At 40.5% G+C, this 26,114-nt stretch overlaps 1 pseudogene; it reads right to left on the minus strand.

Annotated features, from left to right (window-relative positions):
• Positions 1–2,246: 2,246 nt before the first annotated feature.
• Positions 2,247–26,114, minus strand: LOC115793982 (acidic amino acid decarboxylase GADL1-like; annotated as a pseudogene).

Genomic DNA, 26,114 nt, shown 5'->3' on the forward strand with positions numbered 1-26,114 from the left:
AGGAAAGTTAGTAGCAAATTTAGGAAAACATCAGGTAACAGGGTGGTGCAGTGGTTAGCACGGTCATCAAGAAGGTTCCTGGTTTGAACCCCAGCTCTGGCCTTTATGTGTGGAGTTTATTTGTTGTCTCTCCAGTCCAGCGATGTGCATGTAATGTTAACTGGTGGTTCTAAGTTGGCCATGGACGACAGTTAAAGTGTACAGAATAAAGTACTTTATGAATGTATGGTTCAATATGACTTATAGCCTGAAGCACTTTAAGGGGTCTGTGAGACTAAAAAAGCACAATAGTAATGCCAGTCCATTCCAAGACCTCTATAATAATACCTACTACTTATTTATTTTGTTTTTTGGATCAAAATATCAGGTTCTTTAAGGGCTATACTGACCAGCTAGTCTATCACTGCGCCTGTGCCCTCTGGTGTTGGGAGATTATGAGTGGTGGGATTTTTTTTGTTGTTTTGAAACAAAAAAGACAACAGATCCTTGAGCTGAAAATTATATATATATATATATATATATATATATATATATATATATATATATATATATATATATATATATATATATACACACTGTATTTAGCCAAGCTTTTGTTTTTATTTTATTCCATTTCAGGCCTTACATTAAACGTTGCATCAGCTGCGTATTATTTGCTAAAAGAAGACATCAGCTACAATGTTTTATTCAAAGCTCAGAGGGGTTATTTTCCTGATGTTTGTGTTCTCTTACTGTAAATCACTTGAACGCCCTGCTGCTAAGTGCTGCTTCCATTATGAGCGTCTGCACAGTCCCAAAGGATTTTAGGTCACTGACACATTCAAGATATATTCACTTAGCTAAACATGAATGCAGGCTGTGTGCTTTTAAGCCTCTGCCAGAGTGATTCTGTGGGGTCTGTGCTGACCTGCTGGGTTCTACTTTCATATCTTATTGGATTGTGTGAGCACTATTAGTGCAAGCCAGCAGATTAACCAGACATGCCTCATTTACATGCTGATGAGTGAAGTCAGTTTTGGGACCTTGATAAAGTTATTAGAACAAAAATGCTTTTCTGAGACAAATATTTGTTGTTGTTTTTTTTTAATCACACTTAAAAAAAAAATCACAGAGGACCTTCTCCTTTCTATAAACTGAAAATAAAATATAAATCATTTGTACAAATTAAATAAACATGCAGTTAAGCAGCAAAACAAAGTGAGGAATCGAATGGGGGAGGGGTTGCACAATGTTGGTGGTAAGACCAGCGCTGACAAATTATCTCAAGTTCTTTCCCAGATTGTGTATCTCATCCAGGACAAAGTCCATGTCCCGCATACTGATGGACTGATGACGTCATCCTGAAGAAGCTGACCTTTTCTCTGTGGGGCTGCTAACCCATCATGCTTCCCTTCTTCATCGTGCACTCTTTGATCACAGGTGCCACCTGCAGGATGAAGGAGGAAACACTGAATGACTGACAGTACTGAGACAACCATGGTGAGAAGACTTGAGTCATGTTCACGTTTTAGAGCAGGGATCCTCAAATCCAGGCCTCGAGGTCCAGTGTCCTGCAGGTTTTAGATGTGTCCCTGATCCAACACACCTGAGTCAAATAGTCATTAGCAGGACTCTGGAGAACTTGACTGCATACTGAGGAGGTAATTCAGCCATTTGAATCAGGTGTATTGGGAAATATAAAAATACAGAGAAAATACAAACTTCTATAAATACGTGAAAGCATTCATGAAATATGTCTTTTCACAGTTTTATTGAGTTACTAGTGTGACTGAACTTGCTTCCATCAAAATATGGAATCCTTCTCTTTTCTTGGTCTCCTGTGCCAGATACCAACCAAGTAATTAATTTTTGTTTTAAAATATTATTAGATAGGACATTTATAAAATATAATGATATCCATGTAGTTTTAATAAAACAAGCATTTTTACTTAGTACTGGTGTTATTCACAAAATTACCACTAGAGGGCACTGTGCACCAGTGGGCCACAGGAAACGATGGTTTGGGGCAGTAGCATGTTAAAAATCATTTCATATTGTTAGTAAAGTTAGAGTAAAATAAAGTTAGAGTACACAGAGTTCTCTAAAGTACTGCTGGGTCTGTTGTTTTGGGGGGTTTTCTGAGTAAAGCCCAAGCAAAGTCCCTGAGATTAATCTGCAGCCCTGCACTAGACGGTTCCTCAGACTGACCTGGCCATGGAGAGGGTTCTGTCCACCCTCAGCTCCAGCTCTCTGGCTCTCAACACCTTTTACGTGAGCCAGATTTTGAAAGCATCGGACTTCCTGCTGCACTGCACAGACCTGTCCTCTGTGTCATAACTGATGTCAGAGAAGCTGTCCTGCTGGAAGAGGTAGGAGGCCCAAGCAGAGTGGCAGCACAGGAGGAGACTCTGAGGCAGCACAAGAACACAGATGAGTTATACAGAATATATTTGATATTTAACAGGAGGTCAGAAACTGTGAGTACAAGTACTCACGAGGCTGGGTAAGGATGCGTACTTAGGATTTTATTGAATACTACCTTTTATTCCATTTGAAGGTGAATTCCCCCAGTGATTCTTGATCAGTGTGGAAAATGTGTTTGCCTGCACACATTTACAGCGCCAATGCAACTAGGTCTATACAGAGGGTGAAATAATTATTTAGTACCTGCTGAATTTGTAAGTTTGCTCAGTTAGAAAGAAATGAACAGTCTTTAATATTATGGTAGTTTCATTTTAATGGAGCGAGACAGAATATCAAAAAGAAATCAGAAAAAATTACATAAAAGTTATAAATTGATTTGCATGCCACTGAGTGAAATAAGTATTAGAATCCCTACAACCCAGCCAGAATTCAGATTGGCTCTGTGCCCATGTGGCACACAGATTACAATCTATCAGTCACAGATACTCCTGATCTCAGCTCGTTAGGTGAATTTGCGGGTGACTGTAGAAGTAGAGCAGGTCGGAAGGTTGGTGGTTCGATTTCTGGCTCCAGTCTGCATGCGAAAGTATGCAGTTGCTCTCTGATGTGTTCATCTGTGTGGAAATGTTAGACAGAAAGCGATTAGCCACAGAAAAAAGTGCTTGTGTGAATGAGGTATGGTGTATAAAGCGCTTTGAGTGCTCAAGTAGAAAAGCCCTATATAAGAACCAGTCCATTTACCATAAAGCACACCACACAGAATCAGTGTCTTCCATTCCAGCGTCTCCACCACCAACTACAAGAAACGTCTGACTCCTGTGCTCACCAACAAGGGTTTCTCCACCAAGTACTAACTCGTGTTTTGCTCGGGGATCAAATACTTATTTCACTCAATGCCATGCAAATCAATTTATTATCGATGTGTTTTTTTTTCCCACAACTTAAATTTACATGAAATTCTTACAGTCGCAGTGATCGGCCTTTTTCACCTATGCACCACCGCCCTGAACTTTACATTACAGGAAAGCTGTAACCTTTAAGAAACTTCCTGTCACTGAGCTTAAAATTCTGTCACCTGAACCACTGACAACAAGCGAGTGCTAAAGGAAATTATACATGGAATTGAAAAGCCATTGTGTTTTTGTTGTTGTTTGCTACAAATTTAAAGGCATTCCTCTGTCACTTCAACTGGAATTTGTGTGTAATGTCTTACTAAAATCTTGGGTCATTTCTGAATGTAGCTGAAACCCAAGAAAACTGGATAAGCTGCACTCAAAGTCTGTTCCAGGAACACCTACAAAGTGTTAGTATTTGGGCCATTTTCACAAATGAACTGGACCGCTTCAGGAGAATCAGATTTTTCCACAGCTGGCCTTCATCACATGCCACACACAGCAGGAAGTAATCCGCTTTAGACTTGTTTGCACTTCTGGATCCCATAGGCCAGATTTGCTGAAGCTCTGCTCCAGTGCAAAACCCTCTTTTCATGTTGAGCACTGACTGTTGGTATTTACTACAGAGGTGTCCATGGACACAGTTATTCCATCTGTGCATGGCATTTGTGGTTAGTTAGCTGAGTTTCCTATTCAGAGTGTAAATATTGGGAGGAGAGCATTTAAAATGAATAACACAAAGATGATTTATTGCGTGTTGTGCTGAATTTGGAAAAATAAAGCATCCTTGTCTTATTTTGGACCCGATGCAGTGGTGATGGTTAATGCTAGCAGGGGGAGGGGAGCTCATCAGAGTGAGTGGGTAACTCTGATAGGCGGATGGCTCAAATCTCTGAGAGTGATGCCACAGCTTTTGCTCTGAGTATTCATGACAGCTTGTTATGTATTACAACAGCTTGTTGTAATACATAATTTTTTTTTCCTGACAATGAATCATACTGTACTTTAAAAGGTTCCTTCTGCAATGATTTAGCCTAAATATATGGAGCTATACAACAGCCAGAAAATGTAGGAAGCACCGTGTTGTAGGTGCTGTTTTCCAGACAGCAGATGAGGCGATGAGTATTTTGTCTCTGAGTGTGAAAACAGAGCACGTCAGACATGCCATCAGCACCTTAGGAGGGTTTCAGGCATCAGAGTCCGCTCTTCCCAAAAGCACAAAGCAGCAAGAGAGGTTACACTTAGTACTTGGTGTGTTTTCATGGGAAACCGTCAGTGTCTCACTTTACTAAGAGGTAACGATGCTTTTCATCAGTGTAGCTGCCTCTTTACCTGCAGATGCCCTGTAACAAATGTTTATGGTTCTTTGAGCTGCTCCTCCCCAACATGCCTGAGGAAAAAAGAGCATATTATCATGAGGGAAGCTGATCGTCAGACATGGTTACAGGAAATAGTTGACCTGATTAATCACAGGGCTCACGTCACCATGCAGCCACAGGTTGTGTGCTTCTCGCAGATGTCAGCAATTTCTTCGACGGGATCAAACGCACCAGGTGCTGAAGTTCCTGCGGTGGTGTTTACCATAAAGGGAACTGCATCCTGAGCGCGCGTGCGCACACACACACATACATACACATACAAACAAGGACATTTTATTCAGTAATTCACAGAAACACAATGAGGTATTCCCACACCAACTATTGACCATGCAGTACCAGGTCTGTGTATTCCTGGCAGATTCAAACAGGCCAGCGTGTGAGTGGCTCTTTCGCTCTCATCAGACGGTATCGCATAAACATTCTTAGTGCCAATCCCCAGGAAAGCTGCTGCTTTGGAAATGCAGTAATGACACTGAAAGAGAATTACCCAACAATTACAATTGCACAAAGTACTGTAGATCTAATTTCACTGCATGAGTCACTGTTCAAAGACTCTGCTACATTTGGGAGGTGAGCGTCCCTCAAGAGATGCAAGATTTGTCTGCTTAATCAAGCAAGTAAAGCATTCACTCCAACATTCATTTCTGTGAAAGAGGCCAGAAATGAATGTTCTGCTCATTAAGAGGGTGAGACTGACGCCAGAGAAGAGCTTCTTCTAAGACAAATTATATTTAGCATGCTCTTTCAGGAAGTAAGCAAATGTCTCACTCAGGGATTAAGAAAATGTGGCCACTGGCAATAACTCAGATCTATACACAAAAAAAGAGTCAAGAATTTTTTTGTGGTGATATTATGTAAACATTTTATAAAAACCTACTTCCTGTGATGTGAACATGACCAAGCGTGGAGCAGCAGCGATGTCTTTGATGTCAGGGCCGCATCAGTACATGTTGGACATCGAGCCACCGGGAAGGAAAGCAGCATACAGGAGATTATGTCCTAAGAAAAGATTTTCCAGAAAGGCTGGGATGAATGCAAAATGTCAATAAAAAGAGATTGCAATGATTTGCAAATCATTTAAAGCCTTTATTTAATTGAAATGAGGAGCGGAACCATCTGGCTTGTTTTCAGTGCACACTTCAGAAGACAGAATCTGTGATGGTATGGGAGCCATTTGTGTGGGTAACTTGAACAACTGTGAAGGAGCCATTAATGCTAAGCAATATAGGCAAATTTTGAAGAAACATATGCTGCCATCCAGACTGCTTATTTCTAAAAAACACTGAATTGAGCACAACAGCATGGCTCATTAGGAGAAGTTGATAAACAGTACAAATCTGCCACCCTTTAAAAAAATATTTGGAGCTTTATGATACCAAAATATCTCCAAGATCTGCCACTAATTCTTCACATAGCTCACGCAACATATTTCAAATGCCTGATAGCAAATAATCTTACCCTACAGCAATCGCATGGAGGGGCAGCCGACTGATAGACTGAGTGTAAATGGCAACATTTGGCAACAAGGAGTAGACCCCTGAATAGCTACTAATCTAGCAACACTGGCATACCCGCTATGATCTGTCAGTGACTGCACCTGCATTGAAGGGTCCATCTCCATCCTCCCAGCCAATCAGCTCCATCGTCTTCTTCAGCACAGCATCCTCCATCAGGGTGAAGACTAGAGCCATCAAGTATGTGTACCTGATTAAAAGCCAAACATTTACCAAATATCACAGCCGTGTAGTTTTACACTGGCTGCACAAGGAACCTGTAGGATTGCTCTACAAAGCATTAGCTGTAAGTAAGTGTTGGAAGTCACAGACTGGGTTTGAGGGCCCCGACGATGAAGCTTCCACCATAGGGTAGGGCTCCATCCCAGCATACAGCTGGTTGAAGAAACGAAGAGGGGCTAAGAATGAAACGGGGAACAGTCAGATGAATGTTACTTTGCTGGGAATACATACTAAAAAACAACACAGGGACACAAAAATAAAACACAGAACATCTACAGAGACACATTAAAAATGACAACAGACGGATGCAATGCAAAAAACAAGAAATCTAAAACAAAAGAGGTGTCACCAGATCAGAAGGATGCTAAATTACCCCAGTCAGAATTTGGAGGCGTTAGTCTGTGAGGGAGAGGACGTCACTGAACAAACTGCTCTCCATCGTGGATGGCCCATCTCACCCACTCCACTCCACTCCACTCCACTCCACTCCACTCCACACTGCTGAGGCAGAAGAGCTCTTTCTCCCTCACACTTATTCAGCCTCACTGCCATGAAGAATGCTTCAGGAAATCATTCCTACCATTCTCTATAAAACTATAATAACTTTTCTTTCTGTGACAGGTGAACACACCTGTCACAGAAAGGAGATCCCACACACATATTTCTGTATTATATCTTCTTGCAGCTGTCTTTCAGATTCCTAGTGTACATATTCAGATTCATAGTGTACACATTATTTATTAATGTACTACTGTCCTGCGCAATGTCAGTTTATTACTCTTCTTTACTTCTTTACTACATTTTTACATTTTATTTTGTTTTCATCACTGTTTTATATGTATAGTTTTACACCTAGTGCCTGTGACACTTCCACTCTCACTGTACTGTACTGAAACCTAACCGTTATTAATACTGGAGGGTTAAAGTTGATTATTCATTTTTTAGGATGCATTGCTGGTTCAGCCTCATGTACATAAGCCCACTGAAAAACAATGTATTTTCAATTCAATTCAATATTTATATAGCGCCAAATCACAACAGTCAGCTCAAGGTGCTTTATATTGTAAGGTAAAGACCCTACAATAATTATGCAGAAAACCCAACAATCAAAACGACCCCCTATGTGCAAGCACAACAGTGGGAAGGAAAAACTCCCTTTTAACAGGAAGAAACCTCCAGCAGAATCAGGCTCAGGGAGGGGCAGTCATCTGCCATCTGAGGGGAGAGAGACAGGACAAACAACATGCTGTGGAAGAGAGCCATATGGGGTCTTTAAGATAACTAATTGGTGTGTGCAAGGGCGTAGGAAGGAGTTTACTATTGGGGGGATACATATTGGAAACCTGACAGATCTGTAAATTCTCTGAGGTGGGACAAATGCGCCTGTCTCCAATATTGGGGGGGACGTGTCCCCCCCGGTTCCTACGCCTATAGGTGTGTGTCATCTGGCTTCATGGATAGAAAAAACTGTATTTCCACTACTCTATCCATGCAACCTGACCACAATGTGAAAACAACACAATGCAACGCAACGCAACACTGTCACAACAGGAACAGTGATTAAAACAGACGGATTAAACAGCCACAGCTCCCAAATGCAATTACGTCTGAACATGCATGTATGAATAAAGCCAAGATTTGCCCAGGTAGCATGTCCCTCCCACTGAACCACAACCTGAGTGAGACTACGTGACAAAAAACAGGACACAGACAATATATATACACACATGAGGTAATCAGGGAGATAGGACACACCAGGGAGCGCAGCTGAACAAGACCAGGGGCCTATTCCAGGAAGCAGGTTTTGCTAACAACTCTGGGTTTGTTAACCCTAAAATGAGGGAAACTTGGGTTTCCAGTTCCAGAAAGAGAGCTAACTCCAACTCTGACTCAGTTACTGGGGTAACAGACTCTGTGACCCTAACCTGCTCGCTTGCAGGTTTTATCCAACAAACTCTGAGTGTCTCTCTGACTCCTCCCCTCCTGCTGCACCTGAACCACCTGTCTGACACTCCGAATCATGTCCTCATTCATAAAGTCATTGCAAAGCGATCAAAGAAGTGAATTCATCTGCAGACGTTTATGTATCTACAAGCACTGAAATCCCAGTTAGACATTAGTTTGTTATTTTTGTACGTAACATGAAGCTTTTACAGTCGTTCATTCGTCAACAGGCTGTAAGGACGGAGACAGCGATGATGTCACAGATTTATAATGAGCGCAGCTGCAGCTGTCAGACTGTCAGTCAGTTCCTCTGAAACATTTACTGTGTTTACTGTAGCATCACTGTTACATCACACTGATCTGGATGAAGCTTTAGACACAGAACACACTTTGGATGGAAAAATGTCTGAATCAGAAGATGATGTGAATGTTTGAGTGAAGATGAGGCTGAAACATTCACATCATCTTCACTCAAACATTCACATCATCTTCTGAATGAATGTTTGAGTGAAGATGAGGCTGAAACGATTCTAAGACTTGAAAACTGAGCTAAATGGATTTAAAGTGACTGAAATTATGTCAAAATTTCGAAAGTTATGATGTCTGAAATTCAGAGTATGAATCTCAACATATTTTCCACTGAAAATCACCTAAATCAGAGATCATAAGCTCGATAACATATCAGCAAACCCTGTCCGTGAAAGCTGCTCTGAATGTTTCCAGCTAAATGTGAAACTATAACTGACCTTTAAAAGTAACTCAGTGAAACATCTCTGCTGTGACTGTCAGAGAGCCATCATCTACTGTATGAGTGAAACTGATCTTAGATCAGATTAGACACGGGTAAACTGGAAACATTAAAGCAGTTTTTCATGTAAACATTGCTCATTTTTATCCAGTAATGGAAGAAATAATGAAGTTCTCCATTAAAAAATGAATAAAGTGAGGATGCTATTCCATCAATAGATTCCATTTTTACTGTATAATTATTTAAACAATTAAGTGGTCATAAACTGCAGCAAAAGCAGTTTTTATTAGATAAAAAATGACCTGAGGTCAGCTCTGCCCCCGGGGTCTGCTGCTGTCTCAGTGTCTAACACACAGGTCGGTCAGTAAACTCAGTCTGAGCTGTTTCTCCACATTTTAATCTTCACTTTCTGTCTCCTGCAGTTTGTGCAGGAGAATAATTGCTGCAGCTGAATAATTAGATTTTATAAATCAAATGTGAAATTAGGATTCATCTTCATCTGATGGAGATTCAAGTTGTGTAAATGATGACAGCAGATGTTATAAAAGAAATTATATATTTGATAACAAACTGTTATTCTGTCTATGATGATGACAGAGTGGGTCAGGCTGATTGAAGTGACTCGTCATGCTCCACAATGACACGTGCGATCCTCCATGGAGGCGCTGCGCTTTAATTTCCTGTTGCCATGGTGCCGCACAGGTAACTCAGGGTGGATTAAACCCACTCTGATCAGCTGTTCTGGAACAGGAAACTCAGAGTTGATGATCTCAGAGTTGATCAACTCAGAGTTTGTTTTTAAACTCAAAGTTCGTTGAACCTGCTTCCTGGACTAAATCCCCTTAACAGGAGAACAAATTCATGTAACAGTTGTACAAATCTGGACAGTTGGAATAGACTCTTGCATCTCTCTGCATACAAAGAAAAACTTTCATGACAAATGTAGGTGAGCTTGGGGGCCCCTAGTGGTCAGGGGGCCCTATGCAGCCACATATGTCGCCTGTGCCCCTGCACTCTACTGCTACAGAGACACCAGAATAGATGAGCAAGCTGCTTTGTTCTGATCTCAGTTCATTAAATTAAGACCTACTCGTCATGACACTGTATCTGATGGGATCTCTGCAGGATCTCAGACTCTCCTCTGTCTCTCAGCTCAAGGTCCAGCAGCTCTTTCAGCTGCTCAGGGGAGCACCACTCACAGACCTGGTTAGCAGGAACAAACATGTCACTGTGTAGGTCAAATAGAACAGGATTTGATGTTGTATAGTTACATATCTGTACAGAAGAAAGAACTGCATTTTTCATAATGCTGGACAGGGACTGCTGAATGAAATTCTCTGATTGGCATACGTTCAGACTGGGACCATTTAGAAGAATATCGTCTGTGATGATTGGAGAACATTTCAGCAGATGACCAGGATGTGCCAGGCTTGGACTTCACTGGTATTCTCATTTGAATAAAGACAAGTGACATCATTTGAGTTCTGACACCAGTGGCTTTTTGAAAAATTAGATATTCCATGAAAAGCAGCGCCAATGTAGATCACATACAGAACATGACAGCCTTCTTTATAAAGTGGAAAACATCTAAAGCTGTGCTCGAGGCTGGCAGGAGAAAAAACGTGTTCAGTCAAGCTGAAGATGTCAATTTAGTGGTAAACAAATGATTCTGAGAGGAATTTGGGGATCAGCCAGTGAGTGCACTAAAAGAAAAGCTGTAAGAGCTTTAAATTCAGTTTAGAGAAAACTTCCAAATTCCAATTAAAATCCATCCAGTTAAAAATATTTAATACTGTTGTGCTGCCCGTTGCGTCTGCGTCTCTGTGTCAGCCCTGCAGCAGGCTGGCGACCTGTACGGGGTGTACCCCGCCCCTCGCCCTATGACAGCTGGGATAGGTTCCAGCCCCCCTGCAACCCTGAAAAGGATAAGCGAGAACTGAGAAAAATCAAAATATTAAGGAAAGTTCATTCAACTTTCTCAACTTTAGACTCATGTTGTTGACTTTATTGTGAGTTACTTCTGGGAACTTGAAATGATGGATGGATGGATGGATGGATGGATGGATGGATGGATGGATGGATGGATGGATGGATGGAGAAGAATCTCTCGTGCAGAATTCTGCTGATACTCTTCATGCAAATGAAACAGAATTAGGCAGGTTCCCACTGATAATTAACGTTCAAATAAGAACACTCAAATTTTTTAATCACCTTAAATCAAGCCCTCAAGATACTCTCCATCCCAAAGTGCTCCAAATCCAAGAAAGGAGAACAGAAAACAGTCGCCTATGCCAGATGGTGCTGAGGATAATGGCCCCCTTTCAAACACAGCCTGTCCAGTTTCCCCACAGCACTGCTTTCCAAACACCAGTCAGAGAAAAGCCAAAGCTGATCAGAATGTTATCGGACCCCAAACTGAGATTATGAACTGGCAGAATATCTCTAAACTGTCAGAGAGAGAAAGCAGAGACGTATCCTAACCAAGTATGGGCTCAGTGACCACAAACTGGAACTCAAACAAGGAAAACACACACAAAGTACTATGGCAACCAAAAGAAAACAAAATATGATCACTGACATGTGAGGTTGAAGCAGAGGTGCATTTCTTAAAAAGGGAACCATGATTATTATTGTTGTTGTTGTTTTACTACAAATTGTATTTTGAAGCTTTGGTATTTAGAAACTGCAGTTCCAACCAAGTACATTTGAACTATACTAGGCCTAAAATACTACCTGCCTCCCCCAGAGAGTCTGAAAGAATCCAACACCACAGAACACGTTTTCAAAGCTGCCTGTGATAAAAAGGCATGAAATTTCATATCAGAAGACATTAGTAAAGTTTGTCTTATGCACACTTATGTAAACCAAATGGTTGGCGTCTTATTCCAAACCCACCGATGTTCCTGTGGAAAATCCACAGTGTAGGCAACCAATAATCAGATAATAGCCATTATTATCAAGTTTCACTTGATAATACACATTAATAAACATTATTATACATATTTCCGTGTTAAGCAGCTCTTTCAGGCATTAGCACAAAAGATCGAGTGATGTATTTAAAATGTAACTAAAATGCAACGCGTTTGTTAAAATCTAGCCCATAATTCATGTTTTTTACTTCACATAATTCATGTGATCGATTATTCTTATATTTTACTGTTTACATCAACAAGTTGATCATCACATGCAGTCCCACATCTTATGTTTTTTTTCAGGATTTTCTGACATTCCAGTAAAACTGGTTTTTGCTCATGAAATGTCAAAAAGGAAAACATATGCTCCCACGCTATACAGCACACTTCATCTTACAAGGCAAGATGTAGTCCAGCCGACTTTACCCCACAGATACAAAGAAACAAGGGCTAATGTAGATTATAGGATTAGGTTCTTATCAGAAGGGTTACTAAGCCACGCAGTTCCACAGGAATGAATCAGGATTTATTATCATTGACTTTGCATTGCCTGATACCACCTCACGAGTAAACGATTCTCTGAGAACCAGCGGATTTAAGCAAAGCTGCCCATCCATGAATTCTCTTTTTTCAGTGCCTTTTTACTGCACAACCTACATTTGCATTTTTTCCAGCTGCTGTGTGTGGGTGGCACCATCAGTGTTCAATAATGACTATGCCCAGGCATCATATTGTGGATAGATGGAAGGCTTACACCTCCTAGTTTGAGGAAGACACTCATACATACACACAAACACACACACACACACACACACACACACACGCACACACACACACACACTTTGGACTGTGCTGGGACCAGTGCTGGCCTGAGGCATAGGCGACATATGCAGCTGCATAGGGGACCAACAGGGAGCCCCCAAGCTCACCTACATTTGTGCTAATTTTATTTTTTTTTAGCATACCAGTGCTTTAAAAGAAAGAAGAAATTATTCCAACTCTCCAGATCTGTACAACTGTAACAATGCTAATTTAATGAGTAGGCCAATTGCTGACTGACTTCACATGTCAGCATGGTTTCAGGTAGTTTGGGCAGGCATGCGCATCAGCAGTGCTCCAGGTGACCTGATGGTCCGTCAGTTCTGGTCATTTGTGGATGAGGCTACAAAGCAGAAATGCAACAGAAAGGATCCATGCCTCTGGGGCAGAGAGGAGGAAAAGGAGAAGATTAGAGGAAGAACAGTCAAAAAGGGCTTTTTAGTTTAGTTTTCTGAGGTCTGTCCTTGGCTGTATAGCTCTGTACTTACTTTCTATTTAATCCTGTGTTTCACCTTTCTGGGTACCCGTGTTCCTGCTCTGGTTGGCGTTTTATTGTTTCTGGTTTATTCTCCTGTTGAGTGGTCTCTGTTCCTTGTGCTGTAGTTTAAGCCCTCCGCTTGTGTCTAGTTACCCGGTATGATCTTGTTCCTCTAGTGTAGGTGTTGTAGTCCCTCAGTGTGTCTGTTTTAGTGGTGGGCGGATCGATCCAAATATTGATAATATCAATACCAACATCGGTATTGATATTGATTTCATCAAAAGATGTACGCTGAAGTGTCTGTTTAAGTGCCGCTCCTGTCACAGCACAGAGCAGGCACCCTTTGCTCCTCGCCTCCCCACAGTGTTTTGATGTTATACCATCACATGACACCTAACATATTTTACTTGGGGGAAAAAAAGGAATTTGCTTTAAATGTTTTATAACGTTGTGGAGTGATAATTTTGTACAGCTTGTTTATTTAAGAAAAAAATCCAGAAAATTAGTGAATGAAGGGATTTTTTTATTACATTTTTGTATTATACTTTCTGAACACTACCTGAAAAAAGTTTTCATTTGTTCTTGAGTGATCATTTTGTACACTTTATTTAAGAAAAAAAACTCCAGACATCACAATCTATGGGGAAAATTGTTTTGTTACTGTTCTATTGTTGCAGAACAAAAACTTTTATTTTGACAAAGTATTTTCTATTTACCTATAAACTTTGCCCAGTTCTATCCTGGGTTTTAACTAATTAATGATCCGAAGGAAAAAAAATCGCAAAACACTTAAACATCATGAAAATTCCTCATAATTATTAAAAAGTATTGGTATCGGTATCGGTGATACTGGCTCAGTATTTACTTGATATTGAATTGATACCAAATCTTGCAGTATCACACACCACTAGTCTGCTTTCCTGTGTTGTGTTAAGTCAGCGTTTCTGTTTCCATGTCTACTTCCTGTTTTGCTTTGACAGTTCTTTGTATTGTTGTATTCAGTTTTATTCCCCTGATCTTGTTCAGTTGTGCTCTCTGGTGTGTCCTAGCTCCCTGATCACCTTGTGTGTGTATCGTCTGTGTCCTCCTGTTCCTTGTCACATTGTCTCACTTAGGTAGTGTGTTTCCTGGTTCAGAGTTTCCCTGTGTATTCCTAGTTTGTTGAATTATTAGCTCCAGTTGAGCTTTTCTAGTTTCCTTGTACCTGATGTGCAACCAGCAACAAAGATGTGTATTTCTGAGTTAATGCTTTCCCTCCTGAGTCCTGTGCTTGGGTCCTTTTCCTGCCTGCCACACTGCAGAGTCATGACACTGATATTTCAGAGTTGTTGAATACTTACAAGTTTCAGTGGACGGTACATGCTAGCTGGGCATCTCATGCATGCATACATGCATGCTCAGACATAATGGCATTTGTGAGATGTGGTGGTTTAATCCCACTGGTTTACTCACTGTTCACTTTTATGCCTCATTTGTGGTCTTGGGGTGTCACATGCTATTTTGTAGCATAACAGTGTAATAACATATTTACAACACTTCTTGTAGCACTGCGCCCATTTGCTGACCATTTGTATTTGATATTATTCCATTGATGCTGAGCAATTCTGTATGCTAAATAATTATTATTTCTATAATTACAAATGGCTTATTTACTAGTCTGTAATTAGGTGCATTTGCATAGTTATGCAAAAATATTCATCTTTTGGATGAAAACAGCATGTCCAACATATCCACAAGCAGGTCAAACACCCTAAATTACATATTCCCTAAAAAGCCTATGCCCACTATATTGGATATGGAATGCAGTGATACTTGTCCCACCTTCCTCAATGTCTTGGACATGGCATAGCTTTGCAATGTGTGTCATACTGAAATACACTGTTTTCAGTGGGCTTATGCAGATGAGACTGAAACAGCGATGCATCCCAAAAAATTAATATTCAACCTAAACCCTCCAGCATTAATGACAGTTAGGCTCAGGGGACAAGGAAGTGGCAAAAATCTAATTTTGCCTAGGGCCCCTTCAAGGCTTGGGACAGCTCTGACTGGGACAGCAAACCTTTTGGCAATGGCACATATTAAGATAAGATAAGAAGAAATCCCTTTATTAGTCCCACGATGGGGAAATTTCAATGTAGCAGCAGCATGGTATTGTACAGAGAAAAGACAAACAGTGACTGGGATACAATAAGATAATTTTTTTTTTTTTGCGCATTTTTGGCCACAAAGGCTTTCATGGGCAGTGGATAGAGACAGGAAATGGGGGAAAGATACAGGGAAAGACACGTGGGAAAATTGGTGACGGGCCGGGACTCGAGCCCGCGCCGCCCATACCGTAACGCGGCATATGTATGAGGTCGCCGGCTTCACCACTAAGCCACCCAGGCGCCCACAATGAGATAAATAAGAGGTAGATAAAAATAAATAAGAAAATACAAAAAATACAGGAGTTAGGGTATAAAGAATGGCAAAAATCTAATAAAACTGTATACAATATGTACAGTATAGATAATATGACCAGTGTAGATAATATGTACATAGTAGACACAAAAGTGGACATTTTTTATGTCTGGGAGCAGTGCTGGTTAAAAAGTCTGACTGGTGCAGGCAGGAAGGACCTGCGATAGCGTTCCCTCAAACATTTGGGGTGCAGCAGTCTGTCACTGATGGAGCTCCTCAAGGCTGTCACCATCCCACATATAGGTTGGGAGTCATTTGACAACATGCAGCATAGGCTTGTTGTCGTCCTCCTCTCCGTCACCACCTCCACAGTGTCCAGGAAGCAGCCCAAGACAGAACTGGCCTTTTTGATGAGCCTATCAAGTCTCTTCCTGTCAGCAGCAGTTATACTGCTCCCCCAGCACGCCACACTGTAAAAAAGGCCTGATGCTACAACAGAGTCATATAAAGTTTCCAGGAGTGCCCCCTGCACCCCAAAGGACCTAAGTCTCCAGAGAGTCTGCTCTGACCTTTCTCATAAAGTGCATTGGTGTTGTCTGACCAGTCCAGTTTATTGTTCAGGTGAACACCCAAGTACTTATAGGATGCAACCCTATCAATTGTGTCATGGTCCTGGGCCGGTGGCCCAGTGTGTTTAGTTCCTTTTTGTATGCTTCTGTTTTTTGTTTTATTTCTGGCTGTGGTTACTGGTTTTTCTTATAGTTTAACGTCTCGTTTTGTTATGGTTTTGTATTCTATTTTTGGTTTAGTTATTTGTATTTCATTCTGGTTTTCCCTTTGTCCTAGTCATCTCGTGTCTCTGTGTTCCTCTGTCTGCTTTTCTCAGTGTGTCTGTCTCCCTGTGTCTTAGCCCTTTTGTTTCCTTGTGTGGTGTTTGGGTTCTCCTTCCCTTACTGTCCCTCCCTTGTGTTTTGGTGTCTCTTGCGTCTGTTCCCCAGTATATGTTATTCCTCGTGTTTTGTTAAGTCTGTATGTGTATCATGGTTGGTCACTTCCTGTTTTATTTTGACAGTCTCATGTTCCCTGTGCTTTGTGTTTGGTTTTGCTTCCTTTGTGTTATTAGGTCATTTGATTCACCTGTTGCTACCTGCTGTGTCCACGCTCCTTAATTACCTTGTGTGTATTTAAGCCTTCAGTTTTCTTCTGTTTATTTTTGCATCATGTATGTGCGCCCCCTCCCTTTCAGTTCCTAGTGTGTGTTTTGGATTATGTTCAATCTTGGATTCTGGGATTCTTTGTTTTATATTTTGGACACTAAAAACATCCAGCATTAAAACTACTAAAAGTCAGCTCTGTCTCTGGGTCCACCCCTGCCAGCCACACAGCCTCTCCGTGACAAATTAATGTCCCATCCTGGAGGAGCTGGACTACCTGTGCAACCTCTGTAGGTTCCAGGGATCGCCTCAGCCTACCAGTAGTAACACTGACCCTAGCCAAAAGCAAAACTAGTGAACAAACAGTCAGAAAAGATGAGGAGGGGAAAATGTCAGTGGCCTCCACCTGTGGAAACCATTCCTGTTTTGAGGGTTGTCTCATTGTTGCCCCTCTAATGCACCTGTTGATAATTTAACACCAAAGCAGCTGAAGCTGATTAATGACTCCCTCTACTACTAAACTAACCAGATCAATATCCCAGAAGTTTATTTTACTGGATGCTAAACTCTGATTATATATATATTTTTTTAGCAGTCTATAAAATACAATAGCATCAGCAAACCCCATTGTTTATTTCTCTAAGAAAATCATATCAAATCTTTTGGAATTTTCTCCTTTTTAGCATCCAAAACTAAATCTTAAAACAGAAGAACTGTAAGGCCAAACCTTGATGCTAAAGGTAACATCTAGTTTCTGAAACTGGGCTTAATTAGCATGTGGTTAAAATGCAGCCTGACCCTAACCCTCAGTGGTTTGCTGGTGACCTGGTGCATGTTAAAAGCTGATTAAATCTATTCGAAAGTTTAGCCGCTGCTTCCTCCAAAATGTGGTCACATCAGGGAACAATAAAAAAAAGGCAATGATGGAACGGGAGGCCACAGTTCTGCTATAAAAGCGGGGGGTGAGTCTAAATGACTTTATTTTATCTGGATGCCGAATGGCACAACAGTGAACAGAGGTGCTGTCAGGATCTCAGAACGCTGACAGATTTTTGATAGATAGTGGCAACAGTTTTAGGCTGCTCAGAATAAAATGAAATTTCACAGCATGAAATTAGAACAATAAAAAAAAAGGATCCAAGTTTTATGGAACTAAGATCAAGGTAGTAGCATCAGCAAACCCCCTTTGTTTGTTTGTTTGTTTGTTTGTCTGTCGTATCCAATAAACTTAGTTTCACATCCTATTTTTCACCCTGGTGTCAGCATCTGTGCCTGCACCGGCTCCACACCACAGTTTGAGAACCACTGGCTTAATTTGATCAGCGCTCTTTAGAAGAGTGACAAATATGAACTCTAACCTACTGAGTGAACTCTTATCTGAAACGCTCCTTTTCTTCACCTCTCCGTCTGCCCTCGTGCTCTCTCTTGTCCTGCTCATAGAAAGGATGCAATCTGAATATATATTTATTGAACTGCTATATTTACGAGGCAGTTTAATAAAAGGATTTTTTTGTTTTGTTTCTTTTACCTTTGCTTCTAAAGGGTGATAACCTGAAAACATGCCCAGGCAATGCATCACCACACATTAGTGTTTATGCACATGTTTGGTCACAAATGGGGGTTTACCTGGAAAAGACACAAATTCAAACTCTTAGTAATCCAGGAAGAATGACTGATACTCTCACTGTAAGCCAACAATAGCACCAAGATGAGAAAGTCAAGAAAAGTTTATGTGTCAACCACACAAGTCGATAGTGTGATGGAAATTTTTTTAGATCTTTACTTTCTCTGTATTTGGTTATTTTGTTCTTGTGGCTGACAGAAGACTCCATAGTATTGGGGGTTAGGGGAGGGGTAGGGTTTAGGGTTAGTGCTTGTCGTCATATAATCCTCTATTACACGATAAACTGGTCTGTACAAGTTATCATTTGCACATAATGTTCTGATTGTATTCTGTGATTGTGGCGGTTACATAACTGGTTCCTATTAATGATTCTATGCTTGTTTTTATTCTTTGTCAAATCCCATGCAGACTGCCGCTGCTGCACTCTGTATTGTTGTCTCACCACTTTGCAATGTCAAATGAAAGCCTCACAAAGACAACCTCTTTGTGTGGATCCACTTATTCCAGAGTTCCGTAACAAGAGTCAACGGTAATAAGTCAGTAGTTACAGTTTAACTCCTTCTACAGCACACCAAGTCAAATTTAGTTTGCTAACTAACTGCTAATGTTTGCTAAGTGCACAATTACTATTGTATGTGCTAATGCCAGCTATTCTGGTATGTAGTGAGATACAGCTCACTTTCATATCAACAATCAGAACAGTGAAGAAATGCCAGCAACATGACAGCCTGGATCATTTTGTGTTCTGGCACCTCTGACTGAGTGCAATTTGCTTTCTAAATGATCCACAATGTATTCCAGCAATCATGTCACTGCATGGAAAAGAGGTGACAAACGACTCCTTTGTTAGCCCGTCTTTAGGTTAAGGAATGCTGATGGTAGAAAAGATTCAGGACTGCATCGCCATTGTTCATAAATTATGCCCATGTATAATGCAACTTATGCCAAGGCATACACACATACAAGGTCTTGAATGATCAGGCCCCACCTTATCTGAAAGACCTCATAGTACCATATCAACTTAAGAGTAGAATGGGAGGCAGAGCCTTCAACTTTCAGGCCCCTCTTCTGTGGAACCAGCTCCCAGTTTGGATTCAGGAGACAGACACCCTCTCTATTTTTAAGATTAGACTTAAAACTTTACTTTTTGATAAAGCTCATAGTTAGGGCTGGATCAGGTGACCCTGAACCCTCCCTCAGTTTTGCTGATGTAAGCTCAGGCTGCAGGGGGACCTCCCATGATGCACTGTGCATTTCTTCTCCTCTCACTTCTTTTGACTCCCCGTGTGTTTCTACACCATTAATGTATGCTATTAAATTTCTTCCATAGTTCATGCTTTGTCCTGCCTCCCTATGCGCTCTTTTCGTTTTTTCTTCTCTTTGCCCTTCCCTGATTCTGGTTCTGCTGGAGGTTTCTTCCTGTTAAAAGGGAGTTTTTCCTTCCCGCTTGCTCATCTGACTGTTGGGACTTTCTCTCTAAGATTGTAGGCGCTTTACCTTAGGATACAAAGCACCTTGAGGAAACTCACACTGTGACTTGACACTATATAAATATAACTGAACTGAACTGAAGGCACACCTACTGTATTGGTGTGTTTAAAGTTTTAGGCATGAAATGGATGGATAAATAACATATAGATTGAATCAATAAATCAAAACATGAGACATGGCTATTTTTTTTCTTGCCATATTCAGATTGCATTGGACCTTGCTTGGCCTCAGCCCCGCTTTTATAGCAGAACAGCTGCCTGCTGAGCTTAATTTAAATCTAGATATGACCACATTTTAGAGGAAGCAGCAGCTAAACTTTGTAACAGCTTTCATAATTTCATCAGCTTTTAATGTGTACCAGGTCCAGAGATGTATAAAGTACTGGAGTAGAGGAGTGGAGTAGAAGTACAAGTACTATATAAAAAAATTGACTTGAGTAAAAGTTGAAGTGTTCTTTCAACACCATACTCAAGTGGAAGTACAGAAGTACTCAATTTTTTTGGTACTTAAGTATTGCAAGTAGAAGTATTTCAAAAATTGCTACTCAAGTACCGAAAGTACAAGTACAAGTAAAAGTACAAGTACTGTGTATATTAAAGAAAGGCAGTCAAAAGTTTGATTATCATTGTTTATATTATTTCATACATTTGAAAGGCACAATGTATTTGGCTGAAGCTGGAGTACAATGATAAAAGGCCATACAAGTGTTTACAAAAAAACAAACACAAATAAAACATCTCAAAAGGCCAGAGGGGCAGTCCACAGAGCAGCTAAAAGACAAACCTGGACAAGGTGTTCCTGGGACGTCATCCATCTCGATATCGGACAGTAAGCTGACGCGTTCTGTCCTCAATACTTGCAAGCAACAGCGCAAAAGGCGGAGACGAAGCCTGGGTTTTTTTTTATAGGCTTGATCGCTCAAATCGCCCAATGATGAGCCAGCTTCATAAACCGTGACAGCGCCATCTACCGCTCTGGCATTGATACTATGACTTGGGGATGATTAATAACGTTTTCATAATAGTAACGAGTAACGATTCAGCACGTGAAAAATGTATCGGAGTAAAAGTATTAAATTAATCAAAAATATATAGTGGAGTAAAAGTGAACGTAGGGGAAAAAATATGTACTCCAATAAAGTACAGATACTGCATTTTAGTACTTAAGTACAGTACTTAAGTAGTTCTACTTCGTTACTATACATCTCTGACCAGGTCAAACCACTGAGGGTTCAGGTTAAGCTGCATTTTAGTCACATGCTAATAGTTTTAATGAATAGAAGATGTTGCCTTTTCAATCAGGTTTTTGTTGAATGCATTTGGCCTTACAGTTCTTCTGTTTTCATATTTGGATGCTCAAAAGGAGATAGACACTGTAAAAACCAACAACCTTTTCATAAACTCTCCACATACTGTAGTTTATTCTGACCATAAGCTTTTGGTCACACTATACTCGTGGTGTATGGTATGTACACCATGAGGATGACTTTTTTTTTTTCTTTATACTTAAAGTATTTTTTGTATCGGTGTATGTTTTTGTTTAAAAAAAAAAAGTGCGACATAGATAAAAAGGTTTTATAGTGCAGTTTTACTCTCAGAAAGCAGTAGGTTCCCATCAGGTGGCAGAAAATGGTATTGCAGTCAATAACTACACTGTATTAACCCTGCACAGCATGTCAGTGCCCCCAAAACCTTGCAGGATTAATTACACAATGTAATATGATGTTTGTCTTTGACAAGCAAGTGTTATTTTCTAACTCTTTTCATTGTAAAACAATAGAAAATGTTTTATAGATTCCTGTCAAAGTTTGTTTATGTGAATTTAAGAATGATTTTTTTTTTTTTGCTCCAACATACATAAATACATCAAATACATCAAATATATCAATTTTTTTTTATTGTTTTTTATTGTCCAGCATTTTTATAGGCAATTTTTGAAGAGAAAACAGCTTTAATAAAGGTTCAAACCCAAATGAAAACCACTACTAACTGATCATATGGGAAATGATGTTATAAATAAATAAAGCACATTTTAGGATCAAATCTATATTTTTGTAGTTGGTTTACGTCTACAGAACTAGTAAAACGTGGTTTAAACCGAAAGACAAGACAAAAGTGGAAATTTGTTACCAGGTGTTATTTTAATATTAAAGTAATACATTTGTTTTGTTTATTTATTTATTTTTTAATTTATGCTTACTTGCTTACATTAAGTTATATTATTCTTTGGCCACATACTGGGGATTATCGTTGTGCATACTTCTTTTTCATTTAATAAGTTGTTCTTAATTTATTTTTCTAATTAAAAGAAAGTATAAAGGCTCCCAGTGATGGTCACAGTTCTGCCATAATGCCCACCATGTTTGAAAAAACAAAACAAAACAAACAAACACAGCATATCAGCAGTTCAACGCCTGCTGGAGGGGTGATGGTTTGGGCTTGTTTTGCAGCCACAGGACCTGGGCACCCTGCAGTCATTGAGTCGACCATGAACTCGTCTGTATACCAAAGTCAAATGTGAGGCCATGTGTCTGACAGCTAAAGCTTGGCCAAACTGAGCCATGCAACAGGACAATGATCCCAAGTACAGCAGCAAATCTACACAAACTAAGTTCAGCATCTCTTAACAAATAATGTAAATACTGTAAACAAGTTCTCCTACCATTCATTTATAAAGGCCATTCAGAATGACTTTTTCTGTCATTTTCTGCCATTGTGATAGTCACGATTGTATAATTATGATGTTTGTATCATGAGATTATGATTGTATAAAGTCCAGATTTAGAGCTCGGAGAGTTTGGAGCACGCTGAACATTACATCATATGTAACCAAACTGTATTTCTTCTGCTTTATATTTTTCTATGTAACACTCATTGTATTTACAAGCATATTATCCATTCAGAATCCCATGCAGAATGGCTAATTCTGTTCCACGTTGCTGCATCTCCAAAGTACGTGATGTCATACGACTGAAACCATAAAGGCTGGTAACACCTTCACTTAAGTGCACATCTGCAGTCTGAAACTGAACTAGTAAGGGAGAAAACAGCTCACCACAAACTGCTTCCTGTGTTTCGATAGTAAGATTGTCACGGATTCTACAGAATGCAAGTGCACGGTGCAAATGAATGAATGTGGCTCATTAGTTGTAAAGGTCACTCTCCGCCACTTCATTAATTACCCTAATAGCTGTTAAAACGTGTAATGTGGGATTAGTACAATGAATGATGGCATGCTCATTTAAGCATGTGATCACTCTTTTCAAATGAAAGACTGCTGGAAGTGTTCCTGCGAGCTCTGATAGGCTGGAGAATATTTTAGGGCCTCGTGTTGTTTTCATAAGATCAGATGTCATTTGTGGCTAAAGAGGCATGCAAAACTTGCAGATTGTGGAAGTGAAAAAAACACCTTTTACTGAACAAGTGCTGAGGGTTAGAGCCCACTCTTGCATAATTTCCGCAGAGTTTCTAAAACAAGTTTTCTTGGCATCTGATGTGATAAATGAAACTGATGTATTTTTTCACACGTTAAATTCCACATTACAAAAACTCATGTGAACTGTTAAGAATTACAATCCCCCATTTTCAGAGGTTTACAATTAATAGGAGACACTAATATACATTTAAATATAAAGACTCTTTTTAATACTTGGATGAAAAAACCTTTGCAGCTGCCTGAAGTATAGACCCCGTGAATATCATCCAGTGCTGTTTTTCCTCCCTTGAGATGCTCTGCCAGGCCTTTACTGGAGCCAGCACAGGTTGCTTCTTTGTTTGTGGGTCTCTCTGCATTCAGTTTTGTATTTAACAGTGGAAGAGCCTGCTCTGTTGGGTTGAGCACAGGCGGCTGACTTGGCCATTGAAGAATATCCCATTCCTTTGCCTTGAGACACTCTTGGCTTACTTTTGCAGGGTGCTTTGGGACGTTATCCATTTGCAATGTGAAGTGCTGTCCAGTCAGTTTTGCAGCATTTGGCTGAATCTGAGCAGAGAGTTCAGCCCTGTAGTTCCTCCCACTCATTTTGAACCTCTGATAATGGGGCATTGTATTTTCAAACAGCTTGTGCAAAGTTTTTGTACAACGCCATTATGGAAGGCGGTGTGCATGTTGAACTGTGATGCACTCTGAGTCTCCACTGCTTTTACAGTCCCCGGGCTATAACGGTTTTACATCATTTCTCTTGTAGATTTTGCTCATGTTAATACCTTGCATTGAATTCTACAGAAGCACAATTTTAATCTCGCAAATCCCATGCACTGCTGATTTTCAAGGGTATGAGATCATACAAGAAGGTACAAATCAACTTTAGAATTCCCACCTCATCTCTCCTACAGCCTATTTGCATGTGACACAGCAAAAAAGAGGAAGTCATTTCTATGAGGGAGGTTACTGTAAAAGATCAATTGTACCCAGAACAAAAAAGAAAGATCAGTCCTTTGGTGTTATTTGCCTACACAGAGCTTCAGTCTCTCTCTTTCACTTGCTGGTGGATGTACATTGAGTGCAGGTCAGAAGAGAATCACTCACCATTGTATTGAAGGGGAAACAGTCAGTGTTGTGAATTTGAATGGAAAGCCGTGAGAGGGACCGTGTCAGTCAACCCACAGAGACACACATCACCTTCTTTTACATTTATTACATGGAGGTGAGGCCATTTTATTTGAACACAGTTTGTCAGAAGTGAACTCGGCGTGTGTGCTTTTCATTAAAATGCACGTGTATCCACCCACCAATCCAAGGACAGTCAGCAGCCCACATGCAGCCCACAGGCGTGCACATTACTGATTCAGCTTTCAGAGTTAAGATTGTTTAATGTCTCTTTGTAGTCACTTTGCATCTTTGTAGTTGTTTTGAATGTTATTGTGAAGATTTTCTCTCTGTTTGTTGTGGGGTTTTTTTTAATCAATATTTGCTTTGATCTCTTTGAGGTTGTTTTGTGTCTCTTTGTAGTTGTTTTGTAAATCCCTGTTTGTTTTATTTGTTTTATTTTATCAATTTGTAGTCACTTATTTGTAGTTGTGTAAGGTTGCTACGTTTATTTTGCATCTCTTTGTGGGTTTTTTGTCTGTTTTTTTTTTGTTTTTCTTTCATTTGTAGTCATGTTTGTTTCTTTGTGGTTGTTTTCTCCCATCTCTATTAGGTTAATGTCTCTTTGTAGTTATTTTGCATTGCTCTTTTTATGTTTTATATCTCTTGGATCTCTCTTTGTCTCTCGTTGTTGTTGTTTTTGTCCCTTATAATCATTATATGTCTTTTTTTTTTTTTGCTATTTTCACCTCATTGTGGTCTCTTGTACAGCATGGATCTCTTTGAGTAGCATTTTGCCTGATGAACTTTCATACTGCTGGTCATGCAGCTCGCAGGCCTGTAAAGTAATCTGTCCTGTCTACGTCTTAAACATACAGTTTGCCAGCTTGATTGTACCTCATCTGCTTCATCAGAGAGTACCCGGGCCCTTTGCTACATGTCTTCCCCTTATATCGCCCCATCTTTCTGTCTCTCTGAAACTGTAACTAACGTTAATGTCCATTTCCATCCATCCTAAACTCCTTCTTGGGCAGCAACTCTTCTCTGACCCTGAGTGGGGATTCCCTTTTCCTGCTGGGAAACATGGCCTGCGAGCTGGAGGTGTTTATACTCATTTCAAACTGCTCCAGTGCATTCTGGAGGCTAGCACCTGATGAAGCCGACAGGACCATGTCATCTGCAAAAAGCAGAGACACGATGCTGAGCGGAACGGAATTGGTGACAAGGGCAGTCCCGATGAAGTCCGACACCCACTGGGAACCAATCCGACTTATTCCTAGCCATGCCAATCAAGTGCTCACTGCGGTGATACAGGGACCGAATGGCTGGTAACTATAGACCAGAAACCCCATTCTCCCAAAGACCCTCCCACAGGATCCCTCGAGGGACACAGTTGAAGGCCTTCTCTGAGTCCAGTACCTGTTCTGGAGTCCAGGTCGTGCATTGAGGTGAGCCCGACTCTATTTAGCTGGCATCTGTCAACCTCACACACCAGCTCCTCATCAGAGAGGTGATGTTCAATGTCCCAATGGCCAGCCTCAGCAGCTGGGGAGCAGACTGCCAGGGCATCTACCCATGACACTGTGCCCCTTAGCCTTTTTTCCAT

The sequence above is a fragment of the Archocentrus centrarchus genome, chromosome 16, assembly GCF_007364275.1.
Source record: "Archocentrus centrarchus isolate MPI-CPG fArcCen1 chromosome 16, fArcCen1, whole genome shotgun sequence".
Lineage (NCBI taxonomy): Eukaryota > Metazoa > Chordata > Actinopteri > Cichliformes > Cichlidae > Archocentrus > Archocentrus centrarchus.